General features: G+C 38.7%; 1 protein-coding gene across 2 annotated transcripts in view; it reads right to left on the reverse strand.

The window, feature by feature from the left end:
- KNDC1 (kinase non-catalytic C-lobe domain containing 1) overlaps positions 1-18,266 on the reverse strand; it is a 118,897-nt gene that overhangs the window by 79,291 nt on the left and 21,340 nt on the right. The window lies entirely within an intron of this gene.

Consider the following 18,266-nt stretch of genomic DNA (forward strand, 5'->3'; position numbering starts at 1 on the left):
AGGGGTTTAACCCACAGCACCACCGGGGGCTCCACAACTCATTTGGTGAACAAGTGGTTATTTACCTATGTAGTAGATAATCCCAAATTGCATAGGGATCATCATAGAAATTTCAGTTCCTCAAATCTAAGCATTCTCTTTTAGCATCCACTAAAGATGCTTCTCTTTTGCAACATCATTACATTTTCTCATTTTTATTAATAAAGGTGAATGGCCAGACTGCAAAACAAATGTGTGATATGTATTGTCGAAGGTTTTCATGGCTGGAATTACTGGGTTGTTGTAGGTTTTTCGGGCTATATGGCCATGTTCTAGAAGCCATCTCTTCTGACATTTTGCCTGCACCTCTGGCAAGCATCCTCAGAGGTTGTGAGGTCTGACCTCACAACCTCTGAGGATGCTTGCCATATATGCAGGCGAAACATCAGGAGAGAATTCTTCTAGAACATGGCCATATAGCCTGAAAAACCTACAAAACCCAAATGTGTGATAGATCTGTTCACTCAGAACTTATGCGAAGCAAGTGGTAGAATGTAAGATGATCCCCATTAAAAATGAGATGGGTAATATATAAGCTTTATTAGGATACAAAAAGACGAACATGGAGACAAGCCATGTAAGTAGAAAGCTTCAGAATCTCAGAACAAGAGTTGGGATGTGCACTTTTATCTTACTGCTACACATACTCTTGGATTCAGTCTTTATGTATAATATATGATGCGACCAAGGGTAGCACTACCGGTAGCCACTGTGAGATAGATTTTTAGGTTAGCAATTCTGAGTATATGAGAAGCAATGAATTGTTATTTTAATATTGTTTTCTTTTTTGCCAGGGAAACAAACAACTCTTGTAGGATTTGCTGAAAGAGGCCAACATAACATGATTAGTTTTAGATTGGTTGAGAGAGTCTGGTTTAATGAGCAGATTGTCTTGGCTCAGCCTTGTAACTGGCAATTTGAAGTTAAAGGAATTCTGCAACTTAAATGAGGGACATGGAATATTAGCTGTTTCCATGGCAAAATCAACATGATGAATGTGGCAAGAAATGTGCATTATGTCTATAGGATTTTGCCCATTATTACAGGAGTAACATCTAAAGAATTATGATTTACAGTTTTAATAAAACACATCATGTATCACATCACATTCTGCAAAACCCACCTCAGCAACAAAGCTATGGCTGAAATAGCAATGAAAAATTACTTTTCTTGATTAAATGCCAGTTTCAAGATTATTTAGGAAAATGTGATAATTCTAGCAGTCACATCTCTAAGCTGAGCCACAAGAAGTGATGAATATTAACAAGCTCTTGTTAATTGCAACATATGTCCTAGTTTTGGGAAAAACAGAAAGAAAAACAAACACACACCCAAGAAATTAATTTAAATACAGATTGAGCATTCTTTATCCAGTACTCCAAAATCTGAAATATTCCAAAACCTGAAACTATCAACACAAGTGGGTTAATTGTTGTGTATTTTCCGGGTCATATGAACATGTTCCAGAAGCATTCTCTTCTGACATTTCACCTGCATCTATGGCAGGAAACCACAGAGGTTGTGAGGTCTGCTGGAAACTAGGAAAATTGAGTTTATTTATCTGTGGAATGTCCAGGGTGGGAGAAAGAATTCTTGTCTGTTTGAGGTCGGTTTGAATGCAGCAACTGGCCACCTTGATTAGCACTTGATGTCCTAGCAGTTTTAAAGGTGTGGCTTACTACTGACAGGAGGAATCCTTTGATGGAGATAATTAGCTGTCCCTGATTGGTTTTTTGTCTGGAATTCCCCTGTTTTTGAGTGTTGTTCTTTATTTACTGTTATGATTTTATCTTTTTTTTAATACGGGTAGCCAGATATTGTTCATATTGTTCCTGGTTTCTTCCTTTCTATTGAAATTGTCCACATGCTTTCTGTTGACATTGCTTCTCTGTGTAGTGTGACATGGTAGTTGTTAGAGTGTTCTCAAATAATATGCTGTGTCCAGGTTGGATCATCAAGTGCTCTGCTATGGCTGACAGGTGGGCGAGACTGTGATGTATGTTTCAATGTACACACATTTTGCTTCATGCACAAAATTATTTCAAACATTGTACAAAACTACCTTCAGACTATGTGTATAAGGTATATATGAGACACACATTAATGCTGTGCTTAGACTTGGGTCTCATCTCTAGGATATTAATTATACACATATATGTGAACACAGGTATTCCAAAATCAAAGTAGAAACCAAGCATTTTAGGTAAGGGATACTCAGCCTGTACTTGCTATAATTTCCCTACCTAAACACAAAAGAAAGTACACTGAAAGCTATGGATATTAGACATTCATTCCTACCATTTCTATTGTTTCTTTTGTGTTTTCTATTTCTTCAGAGACACGAAATGGGAGCCCCCCCCCCCACACACACACACAAATCTGCTTGACACAAAAGCCGTTTTTTCGTGTCTTTTTGCCTCCTTGCTTTAGAAAGAGAGTACATGTGTGGCGGGATGTGCAGGCAGGCAGGCCTGGAGCTCAGCACACCCTGACACACACAAACTCTTGGGAGAGTGTGATGGGGCTTGTGTAGAGGGGTGTGCAGACAGGACTGGAGTGCACTTCCAACTGAGCACCTCTTACTCTAGAGTAGATGCTTGGCTGCAGGCACTGGCAGGCACATGAGCTTCCGGGCCTGCCTGCACAACCCGCAACACATGTACTTTCTTTTCATGGAGAGTGAGTGTGCGGCAGGGCGTGCAGACAAGCCCAGAAAGCAGATGTGCTTGCCAGTACCTACTAGGCATATGCAATCCATGGTTCTATATGGTTCTAAAGTACTTACAAAACTAAAGTTCTGGTGAAAATTTCAGAACTCTAACAATTCCTAATTGGTTCTGTCATAAAAATTGCCAATAACGAAATAATGAAATTTTGAAAGTTTTGTTAAAAGAGTTTTGGAATTTTCACCACCAGAACTTTAGCAATACTGTAGAAGCAAAGCACCAGCGTCCCTTAGTTTTCACCACCAGAACTTTAGTTTTGTAAGTACTTCAGAACCATTTAGAGCCATGGATTGCCCATGCCTCGTATCTACAGTCGAGCATCTCTTACTCTAGATTAGACATAGCAGGTGCCAGGTAAGAAGAACGCATACCGGAAAGGGAAGCCAGTGGGTGGAACTCCCCCCCCCCCATAATGGTGCAATTTTGGGGGCCCCGAAACAAAAGAACTTAAAATGGCCCTCCCAATTTCAGGAGACTTACAAAAATAGATTGCCCCCCCCCAATGAAAGCTGGGACACGTAACGTGACAATATTTACCCCGAATGCACATGTCTAATGGATATACATGCATTTAATTGCTTATATATTCATTGATGGTCAGCAACCTTTCCACAATATCTGAATTATAGCTCTATGGTTCCACTTTAACTGCTCTATCTACATCCTAAGGAGTCATGAAGTCTGTAGTTTAGTTATAAATGATGGGAACACTCAGGCTGAAAATTCCAAATGCTATTTTCTAAACTGCAAATCCCATAATTCCATAGAATGAAACAATGGCAGTTAAAGTGGAATCATAATGCATAGTGTGGATAGGCAGCAGCTGAATCACTGTGCTGACAGAAGCTTATCAGCAGGTCTCAAAAGTGAATTCTGCCCCTCCATATGTGCAACAGGATAATATCTTTCTTTCTGTATCCACTTCCTTTCCATACCATATGTAACTCCCAGTTCTTCCAGAGCAGATATTGATGGTATATTGGGACTGAAGAGGAAGGGCATTTTTATTAACAAAAAAGGTCTATTTGGATCCTGCCCATTATCAGCTACATAATTCTTGCAATAAATATTCCAGCTAAAAGTTTATTATAGGCAGAGATGATATGGGGGGAGTAAATGCATAAAGTTTTGTGGAAAAAATACATAAACACAAAATGCCAGTCCTCCGTAAAGTTAATTGAACATATGAAACTGAGAACCTTTGAATGTATAAATAACTGTGGTACACTGGTTTAAACACAAAGGACTCATACATTAAAAACAGAGGACGCATATCAGCTATCTGCAAAATACATTTGAATGGCAGCATTGTGATGCGGACAATTGCCAACTTGAAAGCTGATCTGACATAAGCAACGACGTTCGACCCAGCAAAAACTGACTGTGTTGTGCCAGTGAATAAAATGAATCTATTAAAAAGTCTCAAACGGGAATTCATCCTGCACATGTATTTTTTTTTTAAATAAAATACTATCATCTCATCCAAGAGGATAAAACTGAAATCTCCCTGGAAACATGAAAGATGCTATATCTGATACCTAAAAATGAAAGTTTTTTTAAAACCAAGGGATTAGTGCAGTGTTCAGTATTAGTTTTATACTACATAATATATAGGTTTTCCTAAAAATGCTTTTTATCAAGCACATGATCCAATGATAAATAGGACAAAAAATTAAACCTCAAGGCATATATAAATAAAATGTTTAAACATACAATCCATAATCTGAACAATGTATTCAGGCTGAAAATCTGAGAAATTTAACTACACTTCTCACGGTCTTCATAAGATATTCAAGCATACTTATTTATTTATTTATTTATTTATTTGCTGCATTTGTTGACCGCCGTTCTCAGCCCTAGGGTGACTCACGGCGGTGTACAACATATAAAAGGCAATTTACAAAAAACAATAACGAAATATCAACATATCAACAATTCAACAACAATATAATTACACTAAACAATCCGCTCCGTCTCATCGTCTTCACAGTATTTCCTTTTGCTATATTTTATTTTATTTTTATGAAACCATCAACAAACAAGAAATATTTCCAGTGCATTTTCTATTGAAATGTGAACATTAATTTCAAATATATGTCTTTTTTTATGGCAGTTTACAGAGCTCAATGTGATCCACAGCTCCAAAACCGCTAATAGTAAGACTGAATTCTGGGAGAAATGTACTTTAGTAGCAATGGTTATGAACATACAGTTTCCTCTTCCTTCACCACTAGATAATCATTATTCATATATCAAAGGATTATAAGTCAGAGACCATAATATGTGTACATGTAATGATTGCTAGGCTAGTAGGGAGTATAGCATAATTGTTAGTGTAATCACTAGTTAGTAAGCTTGGTTGAGCCATTTTTTTTTTCAAAACTCATTTTGGATGTAGGGGGAGCTGATGGTTCAATTCAGAATTGAATTCCAAATTTTCCCCCCAAAAATATCCGAACTTTCGGAAATTTCAGAAATTCTACGTTAATGGCGGACACGATTGCGCAATGCACGAAATACAGCAAATGGTACTGGGCAATTTCAAGGGAAAGTATAGGATTTGTAGTGTCATTTTTAGGCAACACACAGCAATGAAAGAAAAAAAACAAACAGCCCTGAGAGCTTTTAGGGCCTTGTAAGCTGATTTCAAAAGTTAGGGAAGTGTAGGCTTGAAAGTATGGGATTTTTAGTGTCTTTTCTGGCAACTCAAGGCAATCAAAGGAGAGAAACAGCAGAGAGAGGTCTCTGTGGTTTTGGAAGCTGGTTTCACAACTTACGGAAGGAGAGTTTGTGTTCAAAGAGTGACTTGAATCGATGGGAGATCTAATTCTATTGAGGCAATGTACAATACAGAGAGACCTGCTACAATGCTGGGGCTTTTTCCAACATTGGAGTGCTTTGTTTCCTCCATGCTGTTCCTTCCTTCCACCCAAGCCACACCACGCACCCTCACACCCCAATATTACCCACCCACGCCGCATCGCCCACCCATCCCAAACCCCAACAGCAACAACACACAAGTGGCTGCAAGGCAGGTAGCCAGGCAGGCAACAGCCTTTCTCCCTGCTCTGGTCTCTGCTGCCCTGCTCTTCTTCCACCCCAACAGCAACAGCACACAAGTGGCTGCAAGGCAGGCAGGCAGGCAGGCAGCAGCCCTTCTCCGCTTGCCCTGCTCTTCTTCCACGTGCTCTTCTTGCAACCTCCCTTCACAACCTTCCTTCCCTTTTTCTTTCCCTTTCCCTTCTCCCTTCCGTTCCAGGTCTCACAATGAGCTCTGAGCCATGTGCTGCCATTTATATAGCACAATGGCTGCCATGCTGAAACCCCTCCCCTCCCCAAAACTTCTCCCCTCATTGGCTGGGAGGCGTGCAGCTTTCATGCTGGGACGCAGCTTGCCTCCAAATGCTGACTCACTTGCTTCTGCTTCTGGTGGGGGCAAAAGGGGAGAGCAAGTGGCATATGCCGCCATGGTGGCAACATATGAGGCTTCCTGTGTTGCATTTAGGACAATGAGGGGAAGCTGGGCAGCAAATGCTTCCCACCATGGCAAATCAAGCGCAAATCAGACAATGTGGAGTGTGGGATGACAGAATCCCCATGGCCCATTCTGAGCACCCATAGATTTGCCATGATGCATGGTGAATCCATAGGTCAATGTAATAAGTTCCAGAAAGAGTAAGTTTGGTGGTTAGGAGAACTCTTGAGCGGCACAGTAGGTTTTAATGGGATGCCGTAACTGTGCTGTGGATAGTATGGATTCTCAGAATAACACACCTCTTCCCTGGTGAATGTCTTAAATCACACATTCCAGGAAGATAAAATGAAGAACTGCTGTCTCTATAAATAAGCAAATAGTGGAAGAAGGTTATGACAGTATTAAAGGTGCTGCTCTGTTTGACGAGAGGGGAAGGATATGCTATAAAGCAGAAAAAAATATCCCTCCCCTCTCATCATTCTACTGACATCTTCATCTTTTTCTCCTTCTGAGGTGGCTCCTAGAAAAATGTTTCAGGCTCCCAAATAATCCAACCTCTGCAGAAGGAATGTGATTGCTTTGTGAGCATTCAGAGAGTTGAATGGATTGCAATCTGCCCGAGATAGAAAAAGACACAACTTATATCAGGGGTGGAAAACTTCTGGGGGCTAGGGGACTGCAGTCCACTTAATATTCCTGATTCCCCTCAGTGAGCATGGAGTTCATTCTGTCACATTTTAGCTCTCCTGGCCATGCTAGGCCTAGAAGGGATCCTTCCTCCAAAAGGAAGTTATGCATTAATTGACTTCTCTGTAATTTCCTGCTGTAAAAAAGCCTCTCCTAAAGCTAAAACAACTTGGGGTGGGGGGTGGGGAGAGATGTAGCAAAACTGTTCCAACCACAACTTAGAGAGAAAATGGAAGATCTCAGGAGACCAAATATACACCCAATGAAACACATTCAAAGAAGCCACACTTTCTTCACTCCTTATTCATGTAAATGTTGAAAGCACATGGAAGGCAAGATACACAGACCCTGGAGAAGTCCTTTGCCTTTGGATTCCAGTAATTTCTGTTACTAAAGGACATCCTCAATTTATCTAGTTTTGATATATCATGTTGGGACACAAACAGATCATATAAAGCCCTAACATCTGTGTCAGCTTCATTAGAGGAAACCTGCTCAACATACTGGTGTCCTGTTACTCTGCCCCAATGTTTTCTTTGATTGTCTAACCCTATCCCTCTTTACTAGGCCTGGGTAACAACGGAAAAATTTGTTTCTAAAATCGATTCGTTTTTTGGGGGTTTTTGCATTTTGTTATTTAAAATAATTACAAAATTTTCCTTTTAAAAAGTTCGATATTTACGAAATTTCGTAAATGTGAAAAAAATTACAAAAAATTAACGAATCGATTTCCGAAACAATAACAAATCGATTCGTTAATGGCGGACGCGACCGCGAAATACGCTAAAAAACCTCCAAAAACTTCTGAAGCTTCCCTCTCCCTCTGTTGTTGACTGTTGGTGTGATATTATAATTTTTTTTCACTAATTAAACAAAAAACTTGCCCCAGACATGCGGAAATAATAACGAAACGACCTCAGAACAATAACAAAACGAATACAATAACGAAATACGAAGCATTTACAAAACGTGTTTAAAAATTCGTTTTTTAAAAAAATTGCTCCAGAATGGTTCGTTATCGTTTTGTAATTAAAAAAATAACGAATTATTAACGAATTATGAATTAACGAAATGAAACCGCCCAGCCCTACTCTTTACATTATTTAATTATTTGGACTCTAGTTTGCCTATACTGAAAAGAAGAACTCTGGTAACAGTTATATACTGGTTTGGTTAATCCTAATTCTGCTACAATGCCAGCTTGAAAAATGAGCCATTACTTAGAGTTTAGGAGTGAGGTGGAGCTCTTCCATCACCTCTACGAAAACTGGAGCAGTCCCACACAGTTCCCAACATCTATGCAGATAGTGATTCCCACAAAGGGTGAGGTCAAAATCAGATGCAAACACTTGATCTTACAGGCATTTGTGAACCAACTCACGCAGGCATGTAGCTTCAGCCCCCCCCCCCCCCAAATTCTCATGGTGGTTCGCAAAAAGGCCTTACTGGTGCATTATTTAAACTGTTATGTTTATTCATATCATGATCTGATCACCCTTCTCAATATATCCCATATGCATGGGGGTATTGGGGTAACGATACAAAAGGTTTGCTAGGGTAGGCCCCCTTTCACTCAGACTCAGCCCCCCCCCCGAAACAAACTCACCCCCCCTCCCCGAATCGAAATCCTGGCTACGGGCCTGAACTCATGGTATATTTAACTACTACTAGTAAACTACTGGAATTCTTGTTGGTATGTCTGCCTCTCTTGTGTTACGGCTAATATCTATCCTGAAGTAAAGCCAATCTGTATTTTACGCATATTTATATATATTTCTAGATGAGGGATCCTCAAATGAAGGCCCGAGGGTCGGATATGGTTCCCCAACCCTTTGATTTTTATGACCTCCCTTTTGCAAATAATGTGCTCCTCTTCTTATCTCATTCGAGCTTTTTAACATTTTCCTGCACATGTGGCCCGCCCATTGTCACTGTGATTGTGTTTATTGTAATGTTATATTGTTAATGTATTCATATGTTTTTATGTACTTATGAAGTTGTTTCTTGTTGCTTATGTTTTGGTTTTATTTTGCTGTAATATGTTGTCTGGGCTTGGCCTCATGTGAGCCGCCCCAAGTCTCCGTTGGGGATATTTACCTGGCTCTTGCTCAGGGTCAACCTAAGCCTGAAACTACTTGAAAGCACACAGCAACAGCAACAACAATCCTATCTCATCAGCCGAAAGCGGGCTCACACTTCCCATTGAAATACTAATAAGTTTATATTTTTAAAAAATGTTTTTCATTTTAATTATTGTATTGTTTTTAAGTAGTTTTTTTACACTACAAATAAGACATGTGCAGTGTGCGTAGGAATTCATTCATGCTTTTTTCAAATTATAATCCAGCCCTCCAACAGTTTGAGGACTTTGACCTGGCCCTCTGTTTAAAAAGTTTGAGGACCTCTGTTCTAGACTTTAGAATGTTGATGTGAAAAAAATGATGTCTGCACATCTCCTTCCACATGTCTGTTTAGATGTGTATCAACATGACATGGCTGTTAAAAAGCATGAGACAACTTGGCCACTCTCTTCACAGTTGCGCTTCCAAAAGGCTCACACTTGGTAGAGAACCCTGGCTATCTCCTGAACTATGCAACATTGCCCCAAGCAGTAGACCCAACAGCTGAATAACACAACTGCAGTAATCTACAGACTCTTTAATAGTGATTTGATTCATACCAGCACAATACATTAATGCAGTGTTTAGTCTGGCACGGCATACATTAGGGGGGAAAAAACTCAGACTGACTGGAGACATTACAAATTTGATAAGATTCAGTAACACTTTAATGACAACATTGGGAATACTTTTCACAGCCACCTCATTTTAACAACTCCCCTTCCAGGAAATACATAGCACAACTGCCAAGAGAGGTTCACAAATGATTTGAAGCTAGTAAGTGTTGATATTTACCTTCTTGTTTCGGTAAACGTTTTTTGACACTAATATAAGCTTTCATATAGAGTGATATGGCCATAGAACATTCATGATTGCAAGCAAGTATCAGCTCAGTCAATTAAAAATAAACATGCAAAGAAAAGAAGCAAGGAAATATAACAACTGGAAGGGCAGATGCATCCAAGAAAAGCAAGAATTGGAGATATATGAGGAGTTTAGTGGGCAGAAAAAGAGAACAAGAAACTTTGGTTCAAATCCTCGAACAGTGCTGATATTGATAAACGTTTTCATTCCTATACTTGGTTTTTTAAGCTTTCTGCACAGTTATGACAAACTTGCTCCAAAATGTGTTGTGAGAGCCACAACCTTAGTAAATAAAAAATATACTGAAGTAAAAATTAAGAAAAACAATCAGAAATATCATGGGTTATACAACTCATTGGTCTAAGACTCATTAATTAAAGGTGATCGTACCATCAATATGATTTCTTAAAATTTATTCTACTAATATATACTAACAGTGAAATCAATATAGGTTTCTAATGAAAGTATAGTGAAATGGAGAAACCTCTTACTAGGTTCACCGCAGTTCAGAACTGATGAAACAAAGCATTTTATAGTATCTGGTCTTTGAACGGCTCAGAATAATCCTGGTTTTAAAACTATAATTATAGAAGTTCTTATGCCCATAGTCACATACATATTTATATCACTTGACTTATCAGTCATTGTCATCATATAGCAAGATGAGCAAAATGTGTGAACCGTGTTTGAAATAATGGTGATGTGACCACACATTCCCACCAGCAAGTGATAAACATGCATAGCACATTTGTACTGAAACTTACAACTCAGTGCCTGGAATTCTGTAAGAGAAGTACATGTATGGGAAACTAAATTATTCTGTTTCCCAATGTCCATATTCAGCAAGGTGCTACCATGATGTTACTGCAGCTAGTAACTTATTGCACTTGAGCATCATGACACTGGGTAAGGAAGTGCCCATCTGCATTAGAACTCTTGCTTGGTGTTCTGATACACACCTTTACAATTCACTAAGAACAGTGCCAGAGTCTTTGCAGTTTGCTCTTTAAATCCTCATATCCTGCCAGCTTTTCCAGTTGTTTCTCTTCAATCCTGCTGCTGCCTGGGATTGCAACATTGATGATCCACACTGTTTTTTAACACGATCATGAGATCAAGAGTATTGTGCTCCAAAACTCTGTCAGTCTGACTTTGGAAGTCCCAGAGTAGTTTGACGTGTTCATTTTCTGTAACTTTTTCAGGCTTGTGATCCCACCAGTTCTTTGTCGCAGGCAGATGATATTTGTGGCACAAGTTCCAATCAATCATCTGAGCAACGGTGTTATGCCTCTGCTTATAGTCTGTCTGTGCAATCTTCTTGCAGCAGCTGAGGATGTGATCTATTGTTTCATCTGCTTCCTTGCAGAGTCTACATTTGGGGTCTGTCGTCGACTTTTCAATACTGGCTTTGATGGCATTTGTTCTAATGGTTTGTTCTTGGGCTGCCAGAATCAGGCTCTCTGTCTCGTTTTTTCAAAGTTCCATTTGTGAACCACAGCCACATTTTTTCTTTGTTAATTTGGCTCTCAATTTTTCCCAGGAACTGTGCATGGAGAGCCTTCTTTCGCCAGTTTTCTCTTCTGCTCTGCATTGTGTTTTTATGGTATTTGCTCTTATTATTTTTGTTGTTGTTGTTGTTTATTTATACCCTGCTTTTTCTCTCCACAAGGAAACTCAAAGTGACTTATATTAAAAGCATTTCAGTACAATTTGAAATCTACTAATATATATAAAATTAAAACAGAATTAAATATCATTTGTATTAAAAAATTCAGTTAAAATCAATAAATACATATTCAAACTAAAAATCACAATAACCCCTGACTTAATCTTAAAAACCGTCAATGCCTCATGATGCAATGCCGGCTGGTCAATGTCACAACTGCTTTTCATCCAGTATTCTACTGATCAAGGCTTTGGGTGATGCTTCCCAGGCAAACAGGATTTTTGCCAAGTTTGTACTTGCCCCAGGCAAGCTGTCCTTTAAGTTCATGCCACTCTAGTTCACATCTCCCAAACAGAAAGGAGCAGAAGCTCAAGCCATTTGCTTACCAATTTTCCATTGTGTGTCAGGCTGAGTACCAGAGGCTATCACAGTTGTTGCCTGCTGTCCACCTCCTCAGGCCAGACAGCGGGCATCAACCGAGTCAGACAAAATGTCATATAGAGAGCAAGTGACCTGTGTCTAATAAAGAGATTATTAAAATAATAAACACTATATACCATTTTTAAACTCACTATCCAGGATACTGAACTGAGCTAGATGTTAATGCAAAGCAAACTTACTGGAGTGGAAGTAAGCTTTTGTGGATATTTGTAGTTATTCTAAGTGAAAGTCTGTGTTCAAAGGCAGATGACATGTTTGCTGTATTTCTATTAAATCTCAGCAGAAGGCAAAAATATCATCTATTCTGCTGTTCACAATAGCAACTAGGAATTCTCTTAACTAACTCCCTATTGAGGTATTCATAAATAAAGAAGGACTCACAACTTTATTTTTAAAATATTCATAGCAGATTTCAACTGTATAGACATAAGTTACCTTCACAATAATGATTACAGAATTACTTCCCGCACAGAGTGTCTCTGTATAACCAAAGCACAATGTGTGGAGCAGCTTGCAGAGCTAAGCTCATTCTACCATAAATATCTATTCCTTCACTGTCATTTATTCTATTCACAACCACAAAAGTGGCTATCCATCTCGGTTAGCAAAAAACAACATATACTGCTCACTGGTTGAGCCATCATTATATTCATTCTGTCCTTTGATGCTTGAACATTTTAACGTTCCCCTATGGTACAGATTCACTGTGCACTTGGCTTTGTTGCAAACACTTAGAAAAAAAATCATTGGGGACCATTCTTCGTGTTGGATGACTAACCTCCTTCCTCTCCGAAAGAGAATGGATATAACAGATTTTGAAATCAATTATGAAGACCAATAACTTGGGTGCTTTTAGCAGTCAAATATGCAGTTTTATGCCTTTCACATCCTTAAAAAAACCCTCATTTTCCCAAATTTTAAAGGTGTTATTTTATTAAAAGAAAGGGAAATACTTTCAGAAGAAAGTTGTTGAATGCTGCAAACATTTATACGAGGGTTGAATGAAAAGTAATGCTTCCACCTTCGTAACTCCTCAACAGATGGCAGTACTGGTATGCGGCAGGTACTGGCTTGTTCAGTAGACTCTCCTCTACAATTCCATTTTGGCGGGAAGCCTTAGCATTGAACTGTTGTGTTGTTAAAGTGAGAAGTATGGAATCCTGTGCAGACGGTTGGTCAATGCGACTTAAGCAATGTGCAGTCATTGAATTCTTGACAGCAGAAGGTATCATCCCAAAAGGAGATTAATCAGAGAATACAAGCTGTTTATGGTGATTATGTTGATAATAATAATAATAATAATTATTATTATTATTAACTACATTTATATACCACCCCTCTCAGCCCACAGGCGACTCAGAGCAGTTTACAGTCAATATCAAAAACATAAAATACAATTTAAAAACAATCAATTTAAATATAAAACCAAGTAAAACAATCAATATCAATAAAAGCATATATCAATTTGAGTATTCTAGTTAAAAGCATTATCCAATAACATTGTTGAGTCATTGATGTGAGTACTGTGTGTTGTTGAGCGACTAAGTTTAGAGATGTTGCGGTGGGAACCTCTGACTTGTGTGACAAACAAAGAGTTTGACGTCCTGTGACAGCAACCACAGAGTTTCACAAGCAAGAGGTTGACAGATTGATTCAGGATGATCGTTGTAGAGAAATTTCAAGCATAATCGGCATTTCACAAGAACATGTGGGTCACATTATTTCTTTGCTTGGCTATCGGAAGATCTGTGCACGATGGGTACCCAGGCTGAGAGAACTGTGAGACACTGGTTGCGGAAACAGAGTGTCGACTTCTTCCATGATGGTTTCAGAAAACTTGTTCATCATCGGCAGATATGTATCCAATTGTCTGGTGATTATGTGGAAAAGTGAATAGTGGTAGTTAAAGAGCACATTCTAAGGATTATTTCTGTGTTTGATTTATTAAAATATTCCCATCCGAACCCAAGTAACAAAGGTGGGGGCATTATTTTTCATTCAACCCTCGTACAACACAGATATGGAACGAAACCTCTCTGTGCAGAGATCGAAATATCATAAACAAAAGTTTTTAAACACCTCCCAAATGAAAAGCACTTATTGTACATAGCTAAACATTCTAGCTATCTACATTTCTCTGGCCTTCCTGAAGTAGGAGTGGCATTGGATTCCCTTGGTTTCTTGGATGGTTGATTTCAGAGTTTCGCTGTCCAGAGTCAAGAAATGAAGAGAGAGTGAACAAAAGGAACAGAAGGTACATGATTCAGCAAAACTGAAAGAAAGTTCTTCTGGAAATTTCCTCCATGTTCATCTCCCTATAGACTCCTCTTTCTGATCTTAAATCCTTTCTTATACTGATGAGCATTCTGGCTGATTTTGGGTGCTTCTACACTGTAAAATTAATGCAGTTTGACACCACTCTAACTCCCATGATTCATTGCTACAGAATCCTGGAATTTGTAGCCTTGCAAGGCCTTTTAGCCTTCTCTGTCAAACATTGTTGGTAGCTAAATTCATTTTACAGTGCAGATGCACCCAAAGAAAGGTAAGAATGTCTAAACCAATGCTACACATTTTCATGGCCTTTATGATGATTACTAGGGCTGGGCGGTTTCGTTTCATTAATTCGTAATTCGTTAATAATTCGTTAATTTTTTCAATTACAAAACGATAACATGCCATTCTGGAGCAATTATTAAAAAAAACGAATTTTCAAAAACGTTTTGTAAATGCTTCGTATTTCGATATTGTATTCGTTTCGTTATTGTTTTGAGGTCGTTTCGTTATTATTTCCGCATGTCTGGGCCAGTTTTATGGTTTAATTAGTGAAAAAAAATTATAATATCACACCAACAGTCAACAACAGAGGGAGAGGGAAGCTTCAGAAGGTTTTGGAGGTTTTTTAGCGTATTTCGCGGTCGTGTCCGCCATTAACGAGTCGATTCGTTATTGTTTCGGAAATCGATTCGTTAATTTTTTACCATTTACGAAATTTTGTAAATATCGAACTTTTTAAAAGGAAAATTTTGTAATTATTTTAAATATCGAAACAAAAAAAAAACCCCAAATACAAATCGATTTTAGAAACAAATTTTTCCGTTGTTACCCAGGCCTAATGATTACCATTGTATCGGTATGGAATGTGCTAAAAACAATAATTCACCCCAGGCTGCTTGATGAAAAAGCAGAGACCATTAGCTCTCAAAGTGATTCACAACATAATCAATGGCAAAATGCAGTGCCCCACACAAACAAACATCATATATAAAATCAAGAAATAATAATAATAATAATAATAATAGATTAAAACCATTAAATCTATAAAACTATAACAGAAATCACAGATACAACATAAAACATTTAGGTCTTGTATCAATCCCGGTGTCATAACTCTTTCATATTTCCATCTTTCTGTCATTCACCAAATGCCTGCTTGAATAACCAAATCTTAAGTTGTTTCCTAAATGCTAGGAGGAAGGGGGGCAATCTAACCTTGCTGGGGAGGGAGTTCCACAGCCAAGAGGCCACCACCAAGAAGGCCCCGTCTCTCGTTCCCATCAATTGCACTTGCAAAGGTGGCGGGAGTAAGAACAGGACCTCCCTGCCAAATCTTAGTGTTCTAGCTGGCTCATAAAAGTGTTTGGACAGGTAAGCTGGTCCAGAACCATTTAGGGATTTATAGGTCAAAGCCAGCACTTTGAATTCTGCTCGGTGGCAGCCAGTGGACCTGATGCAACAGGGTTTTTTATTGTGTGAGAAGCACAAGTTGCTTCTGATGTGAGAGAATTGGCTGTCTGCAAAGATGTTGCCCGAGGTGGAGCGGGGGGGGGGGGGTATGCATCACATAAGTAAAATCCATCACAAAAAAATATTTAGCAGGAAGATGGGACCTGTCCTTAAGCACACCTAAGTACAATGGTAAACCCAGCACTGGTTGTCTTCCATGTCCGTTAGGCATAAGACTAGGGATGTGGCAATCTTTTGAAGGAGACAAAAATGAACATGAAGCCACCAATCCCATGTGGTTCATTCTTTGAAAGAATCTGGTTTTCTATTTTATAAAAAGAAGAAATAAATATGTGTTTTATTTATTTACTGTATTTGTATACTGCCTTTCTCAGCCTATCGGCGACTCAAAGCGGTTTCCAACAAAACAGTATACATAGTATCATAAAACAATTTAAAACATTACAGTTACATAAACCACAACAGCAATAAAAACAACATCATTAGCGTCTCCTTATTGTCAAGCATTGCCCAATTCCATCGTCCATCGTCAATTTTCAATGTCATTTATCCATATCCGTTACTCTGTGTTTGTGAACGCTTGTTCAAACAACCACGTTTTGACTTGCTTCCGAAACATTAAGAGGTAGGGAGCAGATCTAATCTCTCTAGGGAGGGCATTCCATAGCTGGGGGGCCACCGCTGAGAAGGCCCTGTCTCTCGTCCCCACCAAGCGTACCTGTGATGGGGGCGGGGCTGAGAGCAGAGCCACTCCGGACGATCTCAAGTTTCTAGATGGTTCATTAGATTATCCAAAACTTAAAAAGCCATATTAGGCACAACTGGCCATGAGCCAAACTTGAAATTACTGCTAACAAATTCATCCCCATAATATTGTGTCAGTATGTTTGATCTATATGTTTGAATAATTGCCCTTTAGATTGAAAAGTCTTCGAACAAAGCCAAAAAGAAACATAGCAATGTGAAAAATTGCTTTACATCTTGCTGATCTATTAGCAGAATTCATTTACCATTTTTAAAATGTAGAAGACTGATGAAGATTTTGACATAGCAACCTTATAAAGTAGATGTTCATAGTTCCATGTTGCTAATTATGCTGTTTGCAGTATAATTCATAGTGGAAACATGAAAACATTAAGTACGCTGAATAGAATTTTCAGGAGAAACATTTATGTTGTGAGAGGGCCAGTGTTTTTCCGATCAAGAAAGCAAATGAATTAGCATAAATAATGTAAGCACTAATGTCAATTAAACAATAAACAACATTTATGAATCACTAGACCAGAGAGATCCATTGGTTTGTTTGTCACACCAGAAAATTAAATTAACTACCCTATCATGATTTTTATGAAGATATCAAGCAATTGTATAGCTTTCTATAAAGTCTGCAAGTAGCCCTTGAAAGAAATGATTCCAACAAAAAGCAAAAAAGAAATCAATTTTTATTTAGAATATAAGATGCTAAATGCAAATGTATACATGTATCAGTCCAGCAACTTTCCTTCACTTTATGACCTACAATGGAGTCATTTCCTTACCAGCAGCGGCCTAAATGCAATGGTTATGGCAACATAAACAGACCCATTACATCAACGGGAACTTTGTTAAGTCAACATTTATGCATATTTCATTGATTTTAATCCATCTGTTTAATGTGGGACAAGAACACTGTTAGTACCATAACATTTCTAAAGGTGAAATATATGACAAAAATAAAGGAGAACAGGATAGCGAAGACGGAAAAAAATGGGAATCTAGTTACACCTTTAAGACTAACTAAGGGCCCTTCCAGACAGGGCCCAAAATGCAGGCCCTGTCGGACTTTTACCTGAGGTGTCCAAATGACGCCTCAGGTAAAAGTGAATTAATTCAGGAAAACCCTGATTTGTCCCGAATTCATTCGATACCCTATTAGATCTGGACCTTCGAAAAGCCTGGGTCTAATGGGGTATTGGGCCTGTGGGGATTCACTCCAGAGTAGTCCTGGGTCTACCTGGGGGATGAGTCTCAATTGTGGGCTCTTGAATTAAAAAAAAACTTACTGGGCCACTATTAAGATAGTTCTGGAGTCCTCCTGGCATGCAGGAGAACTTTGGGAAGTGGGTTTAAGACCTGTGTGGAAGCGCCCTAAGAAAGTATTAAGATCCCGAAACGTGACCATTTACTAATGACCCCCACAAAGGTCATGATTTGCCTCTTTCTGAAAAATGGGATTGATATTCATAGACACTCACGATGAAATAAATAATAATAAAATCTTTAAAGTGCTGTTAGATTCATGTTTCCCCTTCTCTACCTTGTTTTCTTCTTTTTATCTGGAAAGAGACAAACTCAGGCTGGATCTACAGTGTTCTATATCCCAGGAGCTGATCCCAGATTTTGTACTGGGATCAGATCCTATGTGCAGATTAATCTGTGATAAACAGAAAATATGAATTCAGATCCTGGGTTATAGGGCAGTCTAGATCCAGCCACAGTTACTTCTTTGAAAACTGTGAAAA

This window comes from Anolis sagrei, chromosome 3 (genome assembly GCF_037176765.1).
Source record: "Anolis sagrei isolate rAnoSag1 chromosome 3, rAnoSag1.mat, whole genome shotgun sequence".
In the NCBI taxonomy this organism is placed as follows: domain Eukaryota; kingdom Metazoa; phylum Chordata; class Lepidosauria; order Squamata; family Dactyloidae; genus Anolis; species Anolis sagrei.